The 17,484-nt window shown below is 35.4% G+C and overlaps 1 protein-coding gene across 3 annotated transcripts in view; it reads right to left on the minus strand.

Annotated features, from left to right (window-relative positions):
• Positions 1-17,484, minus strand: part of DMD (dystrophin) — a 1,854,428-nt gene that overhangs the window by 626,561 nt on the left and 1,210,383 nt on the right. The window lies entirely within an intron of this gene.

Below are 17,484 nucleotides of genomic sequence, written 5' to 3' on the forward strand. Positions count from 1 at the left end.
ATGCATTCAATATCTTCTTGAGTTGTGCCATAGTACTATCCTACAGAAAGAGACACTTCACATTTTTCGAAAGAGTAAAATTCAGTAACAAGAAGTATGATTTATGAATAGGATTACATAGGATTACTATGGATAAATACTATTATTAGTTTTAGTACTCTCAGTAATCCTAATGTTCATTTTACTCTACAAACTTCTTTATTTTAACAGGATTCTTTTCTGGGCTAGGGATCCAAAATTTTGTTTCAAAATAGAAACCAAATAAATCTTTCCACATCATTGTCGATATGGTTAATTTTCTTTCCAAAGAATGAACACCTAAAGAACAGTATTAAGGCTTATTAATTATTAAGCAGTCAAAACGAAAGAGGCCTTTTGAGGAATGATTAGATTATTTTAAAAAATGTGTTTGTTTTTCCTTAGTCTGAAGAAGACTGAAGCACAACTGCATGACCAAAAAAAAAAAAAAAAACAAAAAAAAACCAGAACAAAACAAAATACCCTCTTTAGCTGTATGAATAGAAAGTGCTTTGTTACTGGCTGCTGTCTAGCTCTCTTGAAGAGACAACAAAAGCGATGTGCATAAATTGAAGCTGAAGGAAGTGAAGTTAAATATTACAGAAGACTTTCTGGATGGAACACTTGTTAAACACTAGGATGGAGTATCGATTAATCAATGTCAGGCGTCAGTCAAGGCCTGGGCAATCTTCCCCAGATAGCAACTCCTGATTAACCCATATCTCTCTTCCTCCCTCTCCTGCTCTGTGGCCTCCCAGCACTGCTGTGTGTACATGTCTTCATGCCACGGTTTCCTTTGTATACTGTGTCTGCTCCTGTTCTCTCTCAGCTCATCAGAGCCAGGTGTCCTCAGAACCCAACTTTCTGTCATGTTATATGGCACAGGAGGGTGTCTTGTAACTTGTGGGTGCTCATCACATGCTCTTGGGGAGGATGATTTCTTCAGTTCTTACAGTAAATAGCAGTGAGAGGTAGGTACTTTGGTTAAAAGCGTCCGTAACATTAACACTAACCCTGGGTATTAGATGGGTATGTGTTCAAAATACACACACACAGACACAGACACACAGACAGACACACACACACAGACACACACACACACACACCCCTACCTTTAGAGACAATAATTATGGAAGAAACAAACCTAAAATTGCAAGTACTAATTCACTGTCTATGATGAAAAGTTCTAAGAGTGATTTTTTTAAATCTTGAAAATTTTGACAAGTTCAAAATCCGAGGGTATTTTGTGAGGGTTGGGTATCTCCTTCTTCCTTTACAATTGTTTGTAAGGGCCCCCAGTGTAAATGTTATACCTTCAGAAAATGAGCACACGTTTAGTCAATAATTTTACCAATGCTTCAGGTATGCTGCAAAAGATTAACACTAATACCTTTCTCTTCCTGATCCTAGTCTTCAGTTGCCAATAAAGAGTTCCAAAGATCACAAAGAACTGATGTTACTATTCAGAAGCCATGGACAAGTGACCAGGGTTAAAAGATGGCATTTAATATGACAAGGAAGTCGCTTAGGAAATAAACACACCGATTTTAATTCATGATATTCTCAGTGGCAAATGAACAGAAACAGTAGCAAGGGTGACATTAGGGCAGCCCAGGTATTAGAGCTCCAACTTCTAAGGACGTACTTGCTCAATGGATTGAGAAGGTGGCATGCCACGTGAAATATCCAGGTTTTACACTTGCAGAAAGTCAAATATTCCCTCTCCAGGCAACTTAATTAGCCCTAGATTGAGTTCTCTGATGAATAAGCATTGCAAAGTCACATCATTTCCCTTTACAGAAATGTTTCCTAGTAGCATTTCCTTCCATCAACACTATTGCCATCTCTTCATCCTTTAATGAAATAATGGAGAGTTTAAGTACCTGGATAAGATTTACACTTGGCCCTACAGCAATAGAGCAATGGGTGAGAGAAATCATGTTCAGCTCTTAATTCTTCGTGGGTACTTCTCCTTCGCAAATTTTTGAGAACAAGATATCTAATTACACGTACCTTTGACAAATCACCTTAGAAAGGCCATTTTGAAGATAAATTTCTACAATTTACCATACTACATTTATTTGCAGTGTGAATTTATTAGTTAAAAGATAGGTCAGTGATTGAGGGTCAAATATTATTGCTGGAAAGGTCAACTATAGTAAATCTAATTAAGTTCACTTAAATGTTTCTTAGTATAGTTTTTCTTTAGTGACTGTGAAAGAAATACACTATTAGAAGCTGATAATAATCCTGGAAAAAATAGAAGTGGATGTGAAATAAATTCAAAAATTTTGATATCACTTCATGAAAATGAAACTTGGCATGGAAAAATTGAAAAGCAAAGAAAACAAACAAACAAAAAAACAGCAAAATGACATGACTGTGCACACATAAGAAAAGGCTGCTGAGACCATTAGCTGTGATGAAAATGCCAGTAAACTGCTCTAAGATTAACTGCTGTAAGGTTAACAAACGAGGGTTGCTAAAACTTTACCATGTGTTTCATACATTTTTTCCCTCATATTTACAGTACTACAAAAAGGGTATTATCTAATTTTACAGATGTTGAAACCAAAGGAGATTAGGTCACTTGTCCAAGGCCTCCTAGCTTGTAAATGGCAGAGCTGATATTATTACCAGGTTATATACAAACCTCCACTTTACCCCTTACATTGTTGAGTATAGCGTGTGTATGCGCGTGCGCACGCATATGCTAAAATTGGCGGTCATATTTCTAACTATAATGTTAATTTTTTCTCCTCCTTTTTAACTCCAATACATTTACAGTATCCTTCCTGGTTGTAAATAAGAGAAAATCCTCTCTTTTCCCACAGAAAAATAAATTCTTACACAGCCTTTAAAAAGCTCCAAGGATGTCTCTTTGTGGGTTTATGATAGCCAAACTTATGACATCCAGGTCAAAGAACTGGTTTGAGTAAAACTTTTATCTCACAAATGGCCTCACATCTTTATATGATTTACGATAAGGTGAAGGAGGTCACCACCAAAACGGAAACACAGCTAACTGTAGTGGCCAGTTTTTGTAAACAGAAAGTGCTCAACTTTACAGAACTTTCAGACAAAGTCTTCAAGGGATTTCAACCAAAAAATTCTCACTTCTAATAATAGAATATTTCCATTTAGGCTTTTTTCCCTCTGTCTTATTCTTAATATATCCCCTGCAATGTAAGATTGTGCACACAGTGTTAAGACTCTTAGATGTAACTAGGGTTTGTTTTTTTTCCCCCAGCACAGTACTGAGAGGTCACTACAACCTCATGCATAATTTTAAGACAATAATTTTTATTAAATAGGTAACAGGAATCACCCTTCATTTATACTCACTAGAATATTGCAGTGTATTTTTTAGAAATCCAGCCTCGATAGGCTTTCAAAATGGAGCATCTTTAGTCTTAGTGATTTCTCATTAAACAGCACTAATATTGGGGAGTTGTTGGTCTGACAAGCAATGAAGCAACGGTTAGTGATTAAAAAAGACTAAATAACACCTTTGAGGATGAAAGTAGCAATTCATATGCAAACTAATGTATTTGTATTTTCTAAGGATTTATTCATTGAATATTGTATTTCTAATTCAGTATTAAACTGATTGTATGCATGCATTTCTTTTTTTTAACTAGAAATTTGGTGACCCTAAGGATAGTGTAAGATAGACAGATAAGTATCTATATATATATCACAACATAAGGAGGGTATAAACAGTCTTTTCACGTATGTTCCAACATTGATTCATTTGACAAATATTCATTTAATATTTACTACAGTTCAAAGTCTTGGCTAGGAACTGTGAATATTATGAAGCAGAAGGATACAAACACATATTAAACTTAGACTGCAACAGCGATAATGACCAGCAAAGCACCATGTACAATGGGGCACAGAGAAGAAACTCATCAGGTCTGTGTTTAAGGGACAAAAAAAGCCGTGTGGGGGAAGAAAGGCTTGAGCAAAGGCATGGAACACAAACAGCTCAGGCGCCTGGCTGACAAAGGGATGGATGATGGAAAGTACTGCAAGAGAGAATCTGGTGAATGCAAAGACCAGAACCAGAGGCGGCATGGAGACCCCATGTGTGGGAAAGGGGAGAAATGGTGCAGGAGTAAAAGGCGAGAGCCCGAGAAAAGAAGGATCTTTCCTATCACTGTCAGGACCTTAGTGGAGAAGTTACAAAAGAGTTTTAAACAAGGGAACGACACTTTGATTTCTAATGAATGTCCTAAAAATGAATACATATGAATATATGAATAGACAGATAAAGATAGATAGATAGATAGATAGAAGATCTATCAATGCACAGTTTTCCATTCAAATAAGCTGGTCAGAATAACATATGTATACCATTACTGAAAACAAAGAGGATCAAGATAAAAACGACACCTTTTTTTCCTTAGCAAACCTAAGTGCCCCTTCACTTTGTTTTCTTATTTATGAAGAATATTTTCTGCCATTTGACCATTTGGTCAACCACCACAATCAATGGCTTTTCTGTTAAGTTTAAGATATCATGGATTGTAAGGACCACTGTTACTCTACCAATTGCTAAGAAAGTTTAAAAAATTAACTTTGGAGGCATTATTGTGGAAAACATCTCAATTTCAGAGAAGCAGAAATGTAAAAAAAAGAGAAAAAGGATTTTGGAAGCAATGAAATTCTAAGACACTTGTGAAGACTATGATCGGTGTATTAGGTCATTATTATTCATTGACTCCATGACTCTGTCTGCCCTGTGGGTGAATACACTTTCTTCCCCATTGACTTTGGGCTTCACCACGTGCCTCACTTAGATCAACGGCCTGTGGGCAGACATGACTGCATGACAGCTCTGAGCTGGGTCTTTAAAGGCAATTGAAGATTTGCTAGTACCTCTAGTTTCTGTCGTCCACCATGGGAGAATAATGTATCATAGAGGAGCTGCCCTTTCAGCCTGGGTTCTGAAATGAGAAGACATTTGGAGCAGATCCACAGTCCAGAATGAGAAAACCTGAACTTGACCCACAGTGTAGAGTAAAGCTGCTGCTGATCTGCAGACACATGAATGAATAATAAATGTTGCTATAAGTCACTGGGATTTGGGGGTTGTTTGTTACTGAAGCAAGAGCTGACAATTACAACATAACAGTGAAACAAACAAATACATGGCTTTCTGGGAAGAAAAAAAAAAGCCTTTAAAATAAATGTGCCCTGGTCACATGTATCAACTGCACCGTCTCTTATTCCACATACAAACTGTTTGCTAAAAAGGGCGGCAAGAAAGGAAAAATGAAATGGAATTGATATCGCTTTAGAGCCTGACTCCTCTGGCCTAGATTGTCAAGCAGGTGCTGACAAATGAAGGCTGATGGATGGAAAAACACAACATTGTGCAGTTGAGTTTCTTCCTCTTTCTCCTCATGCTGGGTGACTGTTCTTTTATTTATCTACAATTAGGTTTGCTAGAACACAGCAACACGGCTCTCCTTCACTGTAAATGCAGGCTGTCAAGTACGTGCCAAGCTGATTGACAAAGAATGACAGCTTCTCTCTTTCCATTCTGAGCTAATCAAGGGCAGCCCACCAAAGGGAGGCTTATTTCTGGTTTAGAGATTTATGGATTTCAAAAATAATCTGTCCAGATGAACAAAATATAATGCTGTATTGATTTTTAAAGTGGCAAGTGTTATGCAACCAAGAAGATTTAAGCTACTAAGGTACACACTTGGAATGTTCAGGGCCAACGAAAGGGTGGACTATGTGTGACCATCGACTAATAAAAATGAAAACAGAAGCTCTCCGCTCATAAAGATGGGGTTTCAAAGTCTGTTTGGCAGTAGAATGCCTTTGGCAAATGAAATCTTACCCAAACCCTCCGCCCAGCATATTAGTCGATTCATTCAGTAAATATATACTGAATATAAGAGCACCTATTAAGTTCTAAATACTGTTTTGGCACTGGATATATAACAGTGAAAAAAACAGACAAAATTTTTCTATTCTCAGGAAGTTTGCATTCTAACAGGGACAATGAACAATAAAAATATAAATTACAGCACATTAGAGGATTAAAAGCACTAAAGAGAAGAAAATACAGTATCTGGTGGGAATGGGAGATGTATGTGGGTGGTAAGGGAAGATGGGAGGTGGACATTTGAGAAAGTACCTCCAAGCTAAAAAGCCTTACTGAGAAGATAGCATTTGAATGAAGATTAGGAGGACGTGAGGGAATGAATCAAGCAGCTGTTTCAGGGAGGAAGAATCTATGCAGAGGAAATAGCAAGTAATAGCAAAGGTCCGGGGGTAGGAGTGTGTCTGGCATGATCAGTACAAATATAAGGAAGTCAGGGTGAGAGGAGCCTAGTGAGCAAGTCAGAGAGATCGAGGAGGGTAGTTCCTGCAGGGCAACTGCGTAAGGACTTGGGCTATTATTCTGACTGAGGTTAGGAAGCACAGGAAATCTCTCAGCGGAGCAGTGATGTGATCTGACTTATTTTTTAATAAATCATTCTGGCTGCTGTGTTAAGATTAGACTGAAGGAATATAGAGAACAGATAGTAGTTATAAGCAGACTCCCAAGGGGGTTAGTTAAATCTCTAGTGATGGGAGGGAGGTACTTGTTTGTGGAAACCTGACGCACGGACTATAAAAATCTTTATACATACAGTTCTTAAATGAGGACTAAATCTCTGATCTGGTTTAAGCCATACAGGACACTGCTTTAGGCAGACTCATTCAATGAAACTGTTGCTCTCCAGGTTTTACCATGTTCCTAAGTCCTTAGGGGTAAAGAGGTGTGGGTTCTTGAGCCTGGTTATCTAAATACCAACCCTGGCATGACTTGATTAATTGCAATAGAGACATATGGCCCATAAATCCTAACATATACTCTAAAACCTCTGCTATTTGGCCCTTTGCAGAAAAAGTTAGCCAACCGTTAATCTAGAGAAATGGTAAGGACTGACATTTGTGGCTCTAAAAACCTTCAGGTGCACAGAAAAATTATATGGGTAGTTATTTTCAAAGATAAAACATGAGTGACATTCTGCCTTTTATCTCCATATATAGACTTACAGAGATAGTCAAACAACTTTTGTTATACTTTAGATCTGGGCTCAACAAACAAACAAATATTTTAGGCTTTGTGGGCCATATGGTTCCTGTCATATCCGGATTCTGCCACTGTCATGTAAAAGCAACCACAGATAATATGTAAACAAATAAGTATGGTTCTGCTCCAATAACAACTGATTTACAAAAACAGGACTGCATTTGGCCCTTGGACTACAGTTTGTTGACTCCTGCTTTGATATATTACAGTGTTCTTGGAAGCAATCGACTAGGGACAAGAACATGTGGTTCTAGGCTTCTTAATTCATAAGCTGGGGCAAATTAAATTAAATTAAATTAAATTCTCTAATTTCACTATCTTTAATTACAGCATGGATTAAAAAAAGACATATATCACAGTGCATAAAGGGTTAATAACATCTTTTGTCCCTCTACATGAGAATTTGACCTTCGAATAACTTTTTAGCTGTATTCTCCCTGAAAACCTGATAAAATTGGAATGTCAAATGTGTTAGTAGACAACACTGCTTCTGCAAAAAAAAAAAAAATTCTGGACTGATAAATTATACCTGGCTTAGGAGTACTACATACGAACTACAAACATCTAATGGAAAGCCATAGTTTTGGGGAATCCTCTGAGTGTAGTGCCTCTTGTAACTGAGCATATACCTTTCAAAGATCTTGGAAACTTTATGTTACAGAACATTGGCTCCTGGGACCCAAAAAGCTTACAGGCCAGGGCTGACACAGCACCTCTGAGCCTCCTTCCTTTGCTCCTGAACTATCATCTGGGAGTCGGCAGGTGCTGCAAAGAGAATAGCTCTTGGATGGCTCTGTGAAGGCAGCACAGATTGCTGTGTATTCTAATCCCACTCAAGAGAGACACCTGATCCCGCCTCCCTGGGAAGCTGTGTTTCTGTTCCTACACCCTTCTAAGAGAATTTGCAGCTGAACGTGGTTAAAGGTAGCCTTGTTCAGTTGCTCTTAAGAAGACTCACTGATGTGCTTTACAACAGTCATTTCGAAGACTCACATTTTACTTCTACAAATTTACTGCTCTGAATCGGGATGCATTTTATAAATGATGGTATGTCAGAGTCTAATTGGCAGCACTTTTTTCTTAGTGACAGCTAAAATGATGATGCATATTCTAATCAGTCGTGTCTTAGAAACAATAAAATATGGTATGTGACCAGGATATTCATAGCAGGTCAGGATCAAATGATTTAGTAGAGGCAAAGGTAATACTAACTGCTTCCATTTACTGAGAACTTACTAAGTACACTCTGCTATGCACTTAACATAAATCATTTTAATTAATCTTACTCAATCTCCACTGCAGCGCCTTTCTATAGACATTATTGTCATTTTTCAGATTAAAAACTACAGTCATGAGAGCTTAAGAAACTTGCCTATGGCATAAGCTAACAAATGGTGGATATGAGATTTGAATCCTGGTCTGTCTGATGGATATCCTGCACACTGAATTACTATACTGTAGGATATATGGATTTAAGTATGATACATATATACAAGTTTTATTTGATGAATCACAGGATTTAGAACTAGAACAATGTAATTTTGATTAACATGAAATTTTAGTTGAAATCAGAGTTTCTCAACCTCAGCACTACTGACATTTTGTTCTGGGTAATTCTTTGTTGTAGGCACCTGACCTCTGTAATGTGGGATGTTCTGCAGCATCCCTGGTCACTATTCACAAGATACCAATAGCACTTCCTTCTCCCCCTATTGTGGCAACCAAAGGTATCTCCAGACATTGACAAACTCCCCTGGAGAGGAAAATCACCCCTGATTGAGAACTACTGAATTACTGACAATGTGAATGAACAAATGAAAGTCTGTCTACTCATGGTCTGCATTTCCAGTGTACATGAAATAGTATAATTTCATATGAATTCCTTTCTTTTCTTTTTCTTATATGGAAAACTATTTGCAACACCATCCATTTACATGTATTTTTTTCAGACACAACTACTATGCACCCTATTGGCTCAAACCACATTCGAATGTGGTTCTGATGAACTCTAGCCATAAACACATATTTCAGTTTCTGGCTGAACTGTTCCTAAAAACACCACTTTAAATAACCCAAAGGGATTAAGGAACACTGGAGTCTACGGAATAGAGAGACAGAGAGACATATACAACAGAGAGTAATTTTTCTAGGTCGCTGAATCATCTTTTTCTTGCTTTGTACATTCACCTTGGCCAGTGTTATTTGCAGTATTTTTAATCGATGTGACACAACTCTTAAGTTATTACCCATGTGGTAATCGGGCATAGTTCTTGAAGTCTTGATAGAGATTATTTATTAAAAATGTAAGCACTATTAAACACTAGAAGTGTCTTCTAAAAAAATAAAACAGCAGTTAGGAACATTTTCATTAAAAGCAAAGAAAAGAGAAATTCAGTTCTGACTTCATGATTGGCATACACTTCAAATAAAATCAAAGATGCTTTGTTTTTTACTGTTAAGTGCTGTACCAAAATTATAATCATTATCTAAAACAACCTTTCTAAATTCAATAACTTATAAACACAAAAAATCAAATGGGTAACTGAATTAAACTTGTATTTTAAAAAAACAGCAACAAAAACATCTGAGATTTTCTTCTGAATAACTTTTCCTTAAAACAGAAATAGAAAATAAAGCAAACACGAAGGTTTCTGAAATCAAGGAAAATAACACATGACGGAATAAAGCCCCTTCTTTGGTTCACATAACACATTAGCCTTTGTCTTGGGTCCCAGGTCTTCATCTAGCCTGCCATTCTTAATTTTTATACTCTTTCATCTTTCTATGATTTCTACCACTCCAGCAAAGTGAGCATTTTCATTGGTTTCCTGTAAAGTCAATGATAAGGTTTTGAGACCTTATATAAGGAACTGTGGACCTGGATTTTAGATGCACATAACTGCTAAAATTCAGAATATATAGAGAACTCATATTCATCTGTAAGAAAAGGCAAGCAATCTAATAGAAAATCGGGCAAAGTATGTGAAGAGTCAACTCTAGAGGCAAAAAATTTAATGGCCAATAAACAACCAGGGATATGCAAATTCAAACAATAATGTCACGCCATTTCCTGTTGCTATGGAAAGCAATTTATGATATATAATAAAGATGTGAATACTCTAGTGAGTCAGTAGTTCTACTTCTAGTTATTGTCACATTGGTTTGTGAGGAGACCTACAAAGAATGTTCTTCCAACATTGTTCACATTAGTGAAAAACTGAAAACAACCTAATCATCATTCATCCATAATCTCATAGCTCTATTGTTTTGTTCCTATTCAAATCCGAAATATTTTTAACAGACTACTTCTCTATTCTAAAGCCACTTTAAATCGTTGTTCTTATTTTGTATGGCATTCAAAATTCTATTTAACTTAGTCATAAGCAAACTTAATGTTTCTATTCATAACTGACTCATTGAAGATATTAAAGATAATAAAAGAATAATGCTGTCTCTGACAAATCTGACTTCAGCTCTAATGTCATACACGTGGTGAAGTATCTCAGATAACATCTGTTTAGTTTTGAGTGAAGCACAGTATATAAATGTGCATAATTTTTGTATTTGTGTTATGTTTCCAATTATGTAAATCACTCATACCTATTACTATGCTAATACTAGAAGACATATTGTCATGTTACCATGAATTATTAATTTTGTGTTTCTTATCAGCTACTTCATCAAATAATTTAAAAGACAGAGATGCTTATCTATCCATATTTTCTCTACATGTTATTCACAAAAGTTCTCTCAAAAAATCCTGACAATTAAAAATATGCACACATGGCTTTGTAATTTCATGGGTCGATAGATAGAATTTAGGTTATATCCTACACTTTCTTGTGAATGCTTCAATAGTTTGCCTTTTGAATATTTAACAGCATTATTAACTTAAAAAAATCAATCTCATTTTCATGACTAGCATGTTATATAATCAGTTATTATAAATGCATTTTGAGCTTTTTAATCCTAAAATTCAAACTATTATTAAAATAGTCCAACTTAAATAATTATGGCTCATTTTATTAACTATATACATTGTGCTTTCTTTTGAGCACTAATTGCTGAACATCCATTATGTCCAGAGGAGGCAACAAATTGTTCAGAAGTTGGGAGCTATGGCTTCAGAAATATTGGGCATGCAAACTCTTCGTTTTTAACATATATACTGTTTCGAAATTACAGAGCAAATTAAATGCATTTGCTCTGAGTGTTAATTTAAGTAGTTAATTTACAACTATGGTGTTCCTTTTACAAAAAATATGTATTAGATATACACTGAAGTACTTGGTATCCTTCATAATACGTGTCACTCCATACATATTATATATGTATATAATATGTATATTACATATATTTTATATATATATAAAACTTCTTCCAGTGTGTGAATGAATGAGTCTAGTCATACTAATGCTACTGCGCAAAGGACAGCCAGGAAGAATGAGATAAATATATGACAAGGAAAAGAGCAGAAAGGTGGCAATTTGGAAGTATTTAGAATACAAAGATGATTTCTAAGTCTTGTACAACTGACTAAAGAAAATAGTAACATCAGCTAATTTTGTCTGTTAGAAGAAAGGAGTATTTTCAATAGACAACATAGAACTGAATTCAATTAGATTTATAATATACTCTGGTTTTCAATGACAAAGCAATTAATATGATAAATGAACTCTCAAGATACAGAAAGGTATATTCAAGAGGAAATATTGCCTTGGCATTTCTAAGCAAATTTTGTACATAAGTATTGGTTATGTCTTTGCTGGAAAGAAATCATGTGACTTGTGATATATTTTCTCACTAATAAACTCTAAGTTTATTCTGAATTTAAGTATTTCAAGTGTTCCTTAAAGTGCTATCTTTAGAATACTATAGAGTTTCATTAGAGATGTTCATCTTTAAGTTAATTTCCACCAATCATTTTGGTAATATTTTTTAACTTTTTAATATGAGTGGAAGTTTAAACTGGTATAAATTTATGAGATAGCAATTGAACAGCAAAATAGCTTTACTTTAAAATAAATATTCCTTAAAGTGTTCTCTTTAGTGTTAAATGATTTTTCTATGTATTTGTATTTTTACTCTCTTTTAAAAATAAAATCATAAAGATTATGGCCACAGGTTCTCTTGTTTGTTTTTTCCCATGGCACCTGATGCAATGTTCTATCTGTAAATACCAAGTCCACACCTTCCCCCTAAATAAGTGTAATGAGTGGCTTTATGTTACTGTAACTTCTTGGCAGTCATCCTTACCCATAATGATAGTCACATTTGCTTTTAGAGGTGTAATAAATATGTATTTAGAATTTTAAGTATTCTTCAGTGGTAACTCACAGATTTAAGGATTCCTTTAGCAACCAATATAGTTTAGTGAGCACAGCATGGCATTTCCTGATGAAAGTACAAATTCACAGCCATGAAGTCAGTAGGGTAGACATTCACCAGGCAGACAAAGGGTATTGCTGCAGAGACCAAAGGGTCAAGGAGAGAACAGAGACCTACATGGGGACTGTAGGTCATATATGCCATGTAATTTTCTCTTACCTGTCAATCCACATGTCATCCTAGAGGGGAGCAGGAGGAAATTAAAAATCTGAAAGACTGGCCATTTATCTAAGTGCTACCAACTCATATAAAGAGATTGGTAAATTTGTTTCAGAGTGAGATCCTTTTTCCTCATTATGCAACATGGAGGAAGCTTATAAAAATCAGTGAGGAATAAATAAAGAAGCTCCATTTATGTAAATCAATATCTGACCCCAAGACATATCTATACAACTCCTTCTGCATATTTATTATATTTATGACTATTTGCCTACTTAAGGAATCCATGACAATATTTCTCAAAGTGCAAGTCCCAGACCAGTGGCATCAGTATCACTAGGGAACTGAATTTTAACAAGATCCTCAGGTTATTTTGCCCACATTAAGGTTTGAGAAACATGGCTCTCCATGGTATATACCAGAACTATGAAGGCCTAAGTGTTAATCCCAGAATTTAATTTATGGATATCATTTATCTTTCATACATCTTAATGAATAAACAGCTTCATGGATACAGCTTTTTGAGACAGACAAATAAGAAAGGCAGTTGTACTTTGTTTTTGAAGTTGTGGTTAGAAAAATGGTACTTTCTGAGTATTGCAGATTGCAAGTGCACATTTCTGAACGCATCTGAAATCTCAGCCTGCTATTTTCTACGAACACCCACTGTCACCAAGGGTGGTAACTCGCAAATTCAAAACCTTCTTCATTTAACTCCATTGTTTCTATCCTGTATTGGGTCTGCCAATCAAAGCCACCCCTTGGGTAGCACAGTTAGTAAACCAGGTGGTCCATTCATTCGCTTAAACAGAAGTTGTTTCAAAACTATTGGAAGCGTTCCCATCTTTCTACTTCACACATACTCAGAAAGGGATGGCATCCATATGCAGGGCACAGCTTTCTTTTGAGGGAAATTAAGAAAAAATAATGCTAACATTGCTTCAAATGTTCTCCCATAACATACTCCAGAATATATCATTATGTAAACATGCTTTTAACGGAGCAGTGGAAGACTGGTAAGTAAAAAATTAAAATTGTAGTGCAGTAAAAGCATGATTCCAAGAAAGTATAAAAAAGGTTTAGGGTACAAAACGACTTTTCAAGGTATATTTGGAGCAATAGGATGATCAAGGAAAGGATAGGTCTGCTTTTGGAAAAGACGGTACAATGTTGGGGAAGGGAAAATAAAAGTGGAAACCCTTTATTTCCTATTGGGTTTGTTTTTGGATGTCAAGAACAATGATATTCTGACTGCAAAGAATAAAATAAATAGCAATGAGAGGGAACTGTTGCCCAAGATGGGTAAAGAAATTAGAAAGTCCCCAGCTGTTCAAAATTAACTCTCTTGATCTTGATAAATTACATCTCAGGACACTAATAAAATTGGCAAACCAAATGGCAAACCACTATGGGTGGTCTGGAAGATTGGAAAAATGTATTTTTATTTTCTAAAGGAAAAATAAGGTGTGGGAATAAAATTTTAAGCTTCTAAATAGTTATTTAACCTTAGAAAATGCAATGCCGGAAGTAGTTGATGAAATATTTTGAAAGAATGGGAGTCAGTTGACACAGGTGCTTTGATAAGACTAACGCCATCATGGCCATTACATACAGTTAGATTGACAGATGGAGAAGGCAAATATTTACATACTTGTTCCTAATGTTTGGAAAAAATTAAATCTGTATTTATTCTATAATTTGTCATCACATTGAGTTTCTGTACAGGATTGTTTGCTAAAAAGGGCAAAGACCACTTCTATTCAATTCCAAGGTTTGTTTTAGTATTTTCAGGTTATAACCTTCAGACTAGAATCTATTTGTCATAAGAAACATTCATCAACACGCTTGTTGTAAAAAAAAAAAAGTTTTTACTTCATTGTAAACTGTGTTTACCTTAGTAAGAAAAAGACCAATAACATAATAGAAAAAAAATTTGCAATGAGTATAATGAACAGTGCACAGAAAAGGAAATCTAAATGACTGAAACATTTTTTGATTCTGAAAAAAGGTCATCCTCACTCAAAAGATGAATGCAGATTAAAATTACAAAGGGATGCCATTTTTTTCTTGCTTAGCAAAGATCAAAAAGGTTGATGACACATAGAGCTGGCAAAGTTTCTGGGAAGAAACTCCTTCATTTTACTGATGGGAGTGCTTTATGAAGGGCAATTTGGCCATATGTACTAAAATAACAAATGCCATTTTGACCCAGTCATTTAACTTCTAAGAACTTATCCTATGGGGATACTTGCAATGTGAGAAATGACATGAGCATAGAGTTACATGCTGTCATAATATTGTAGCAGGAGCAACACTTGAAAACAAACTAAATGTTCATTAACTGGAATGCTGGTTAAATGAATCATGGTCCATCCTTAGAATACAATAGTATGTGACTGCAAAAATGAGAATTTCCTTAAAGTGATAATATGGAAAATAATTGTCAGTATGTATCATTAAGTGGAAAAAAGTACTATTCAGAAACGGTGTTAATAGTATTCTACCACCTGTTTTTTAAAGGAGAGAATACATACTCAAACATTCATACAATCATACCCTATCCTTGGAGTGCTATCGAAGAAAGTGATAACACTGGCAGCCATGGGGACATAAAGTGGGTGGCTGAAAGATGGAGATACAAGGGAAGATTTTAACTTTGTACAAGAAAGCATTGTTATTTCAATAAATAAAATAATTTATACTTTTAAAGTTTATCTTGATGGATTAATTTATTTCAACCTTAGAATAATTAACCTGGTATGAACTTACTGACAGAATACTAACTCATTTTGTATAAAAGGACTGTGAAGATTCTCTTAAAATGAGAAACAAACATGAAATGATATCTAAGTGAAAGTAATATATTTACAAAATCCTCACCCATACTGCATATAATAAATATGATTATATTCTCCTGTTATCACATACTATCTTATTCTGTTTCATTTTACCCACTAAGTTGATTTCATAACTTATCAATGGGTCACCAATAACAATTTGAAATACTGTTCTTTAAACTGTCCCCTCCTCAGAGTATTGAGGTTCCTTAAAAAACTGAAAATAGACTTACTATGTGATCTAGCTATTCCACTCCTGGACATATATTCGGAGAAAAATAAAATTCAAAATGACACCTGCACCCCAATGTTCACAGCAGCACTATTTACGATAGCCAAGACATGGAAACAACCCAAATGTCCATCAACAGATGACTGGATAAAGAAGATGTGGTACATATATACAACGAACACTACTCGGCTATAAAAAAAGAATAAAATAATGCCATTTGCAGCAATATGGATGGACCTGAGGATTATCATTCTAAGTGAAGTGGGACAGAAAGAGAAAGAAAAGTGCCATATGACATCACGCATATGAAGAATCTAAAAAATAATAACAAGAAGGACACAAATGAACTACTTATTTATAACTAAGACGATTGATTTATTGAATATGTGTAAGTACATTGACTGTCCTTTATGACTGGATTACTGCATTTTGTTGATTCTTTTTTTGTAGTTGGCTTTATTCCTTTGATAACTATGTAAGTTTAAAAAGCTTAAGCTCTAATCTGTTCTTAGAAACAATACTTAGTACATATATGTAAACTAAAAAAGTGCAGTCTACTGTATATATGTATTTACATGCAATATAATGTGTGTGTGCAGTCGAACTATAACAGTTCTACCCAATAAAACTGAAAAAGGAAAAAAAAATAGTCTCCTCCTCTTCATCCTACTACCAAGTCCTCATCCAGGACCATGTTGCTCCTCAACTCTCTCCATCACCTCCTGACTACTCATCTTTTTTGGTCCTATGCTCCTCAGATTTGAAAGTTTGCCAGTTACCCCTCTTTAATGGTTCCCACATCTCTCAAAGATCATTTTTAAGCTCCTTAAAGCAGCCTACAAGCCTCACTAAAACCGGGCTTATACTTCAACATCATTGTATTTTTCTTCCACCCTTCATGCCATTAATCACTTCCATATCTTGGTTCTTCCTGTTGCCTCCCTCTCTCTGGAAACTGTTTCCTCTTTCTCACACACATTTCACTTTATCAGTCCCTACTCATCTTTTAAAGACCCAGTTCAGGCCTAACATCCTCCAGGAGGCTGCCTTGGGATCAGACCTTCTCAAATTTTAGTAAGTGAAAGCACCTTTTGGAGGGCTCATTAAAATAGTTTCTTGAGGTTCACTTATATCTATTTTGAGTTGAGAGGTCTGTGGAGAAGGCCAACAATTTGCATTTCTAACAAGCTTCTAGATGATGCTGCATCTGCTTGTCTAGGGACCACATATGGTAGCCGTGCTCTAACAATACCCTGACTGGGATAAGTATCACTCTTCTGGGCTATTACAGCATCCTATAAGAATACGCACTACTATGCATTATAAATGCTTTTGCATTGATTGCATTTAGTACACTGAGATATATTTATGTATCAACTCACTTCTAAGAAAAATGAGAATGAGGGCCACTTTAACATAGTAGGGTATTGTGGTTAATCAATAAATAGTTTGTTGAATGAAAATTTCGTTACCTTAGTCTCATGTCTTTCTTTATTTAGGTTGATCAGAGGTATATGAAAATAAAGTTAATGTGTATTTCAGCAATACAGTTGATAAAATCTCCAAATGACCCTCTGTGGACAAAATGGAACTATATGAACAGGGTAGGAAATTAAGCAATTAGAATTTGGTAACGAATTGAACAACTGCCCAAGGAAATTTGATGGCTGAATTGATGTCAAAATAGAGGGAAGTTTCTCCTGATGTGCTGAAGGGCTGCATCTTAGGATTCACTTCAGTTTAGAAAT

The sequence above is a fragment of the Vicugna pacos genome, chromosome X (genome assembly GCF_048564905.1).
Source record: "Vicugna pacos chromosome X, VicPac4, whole genome shotgun sequence".
NCBI lineage: Eukaryota > Metazoa > Chordata > Mammalia > Artiodactyla > Camelidae > Vicugna > Vicugna pacos.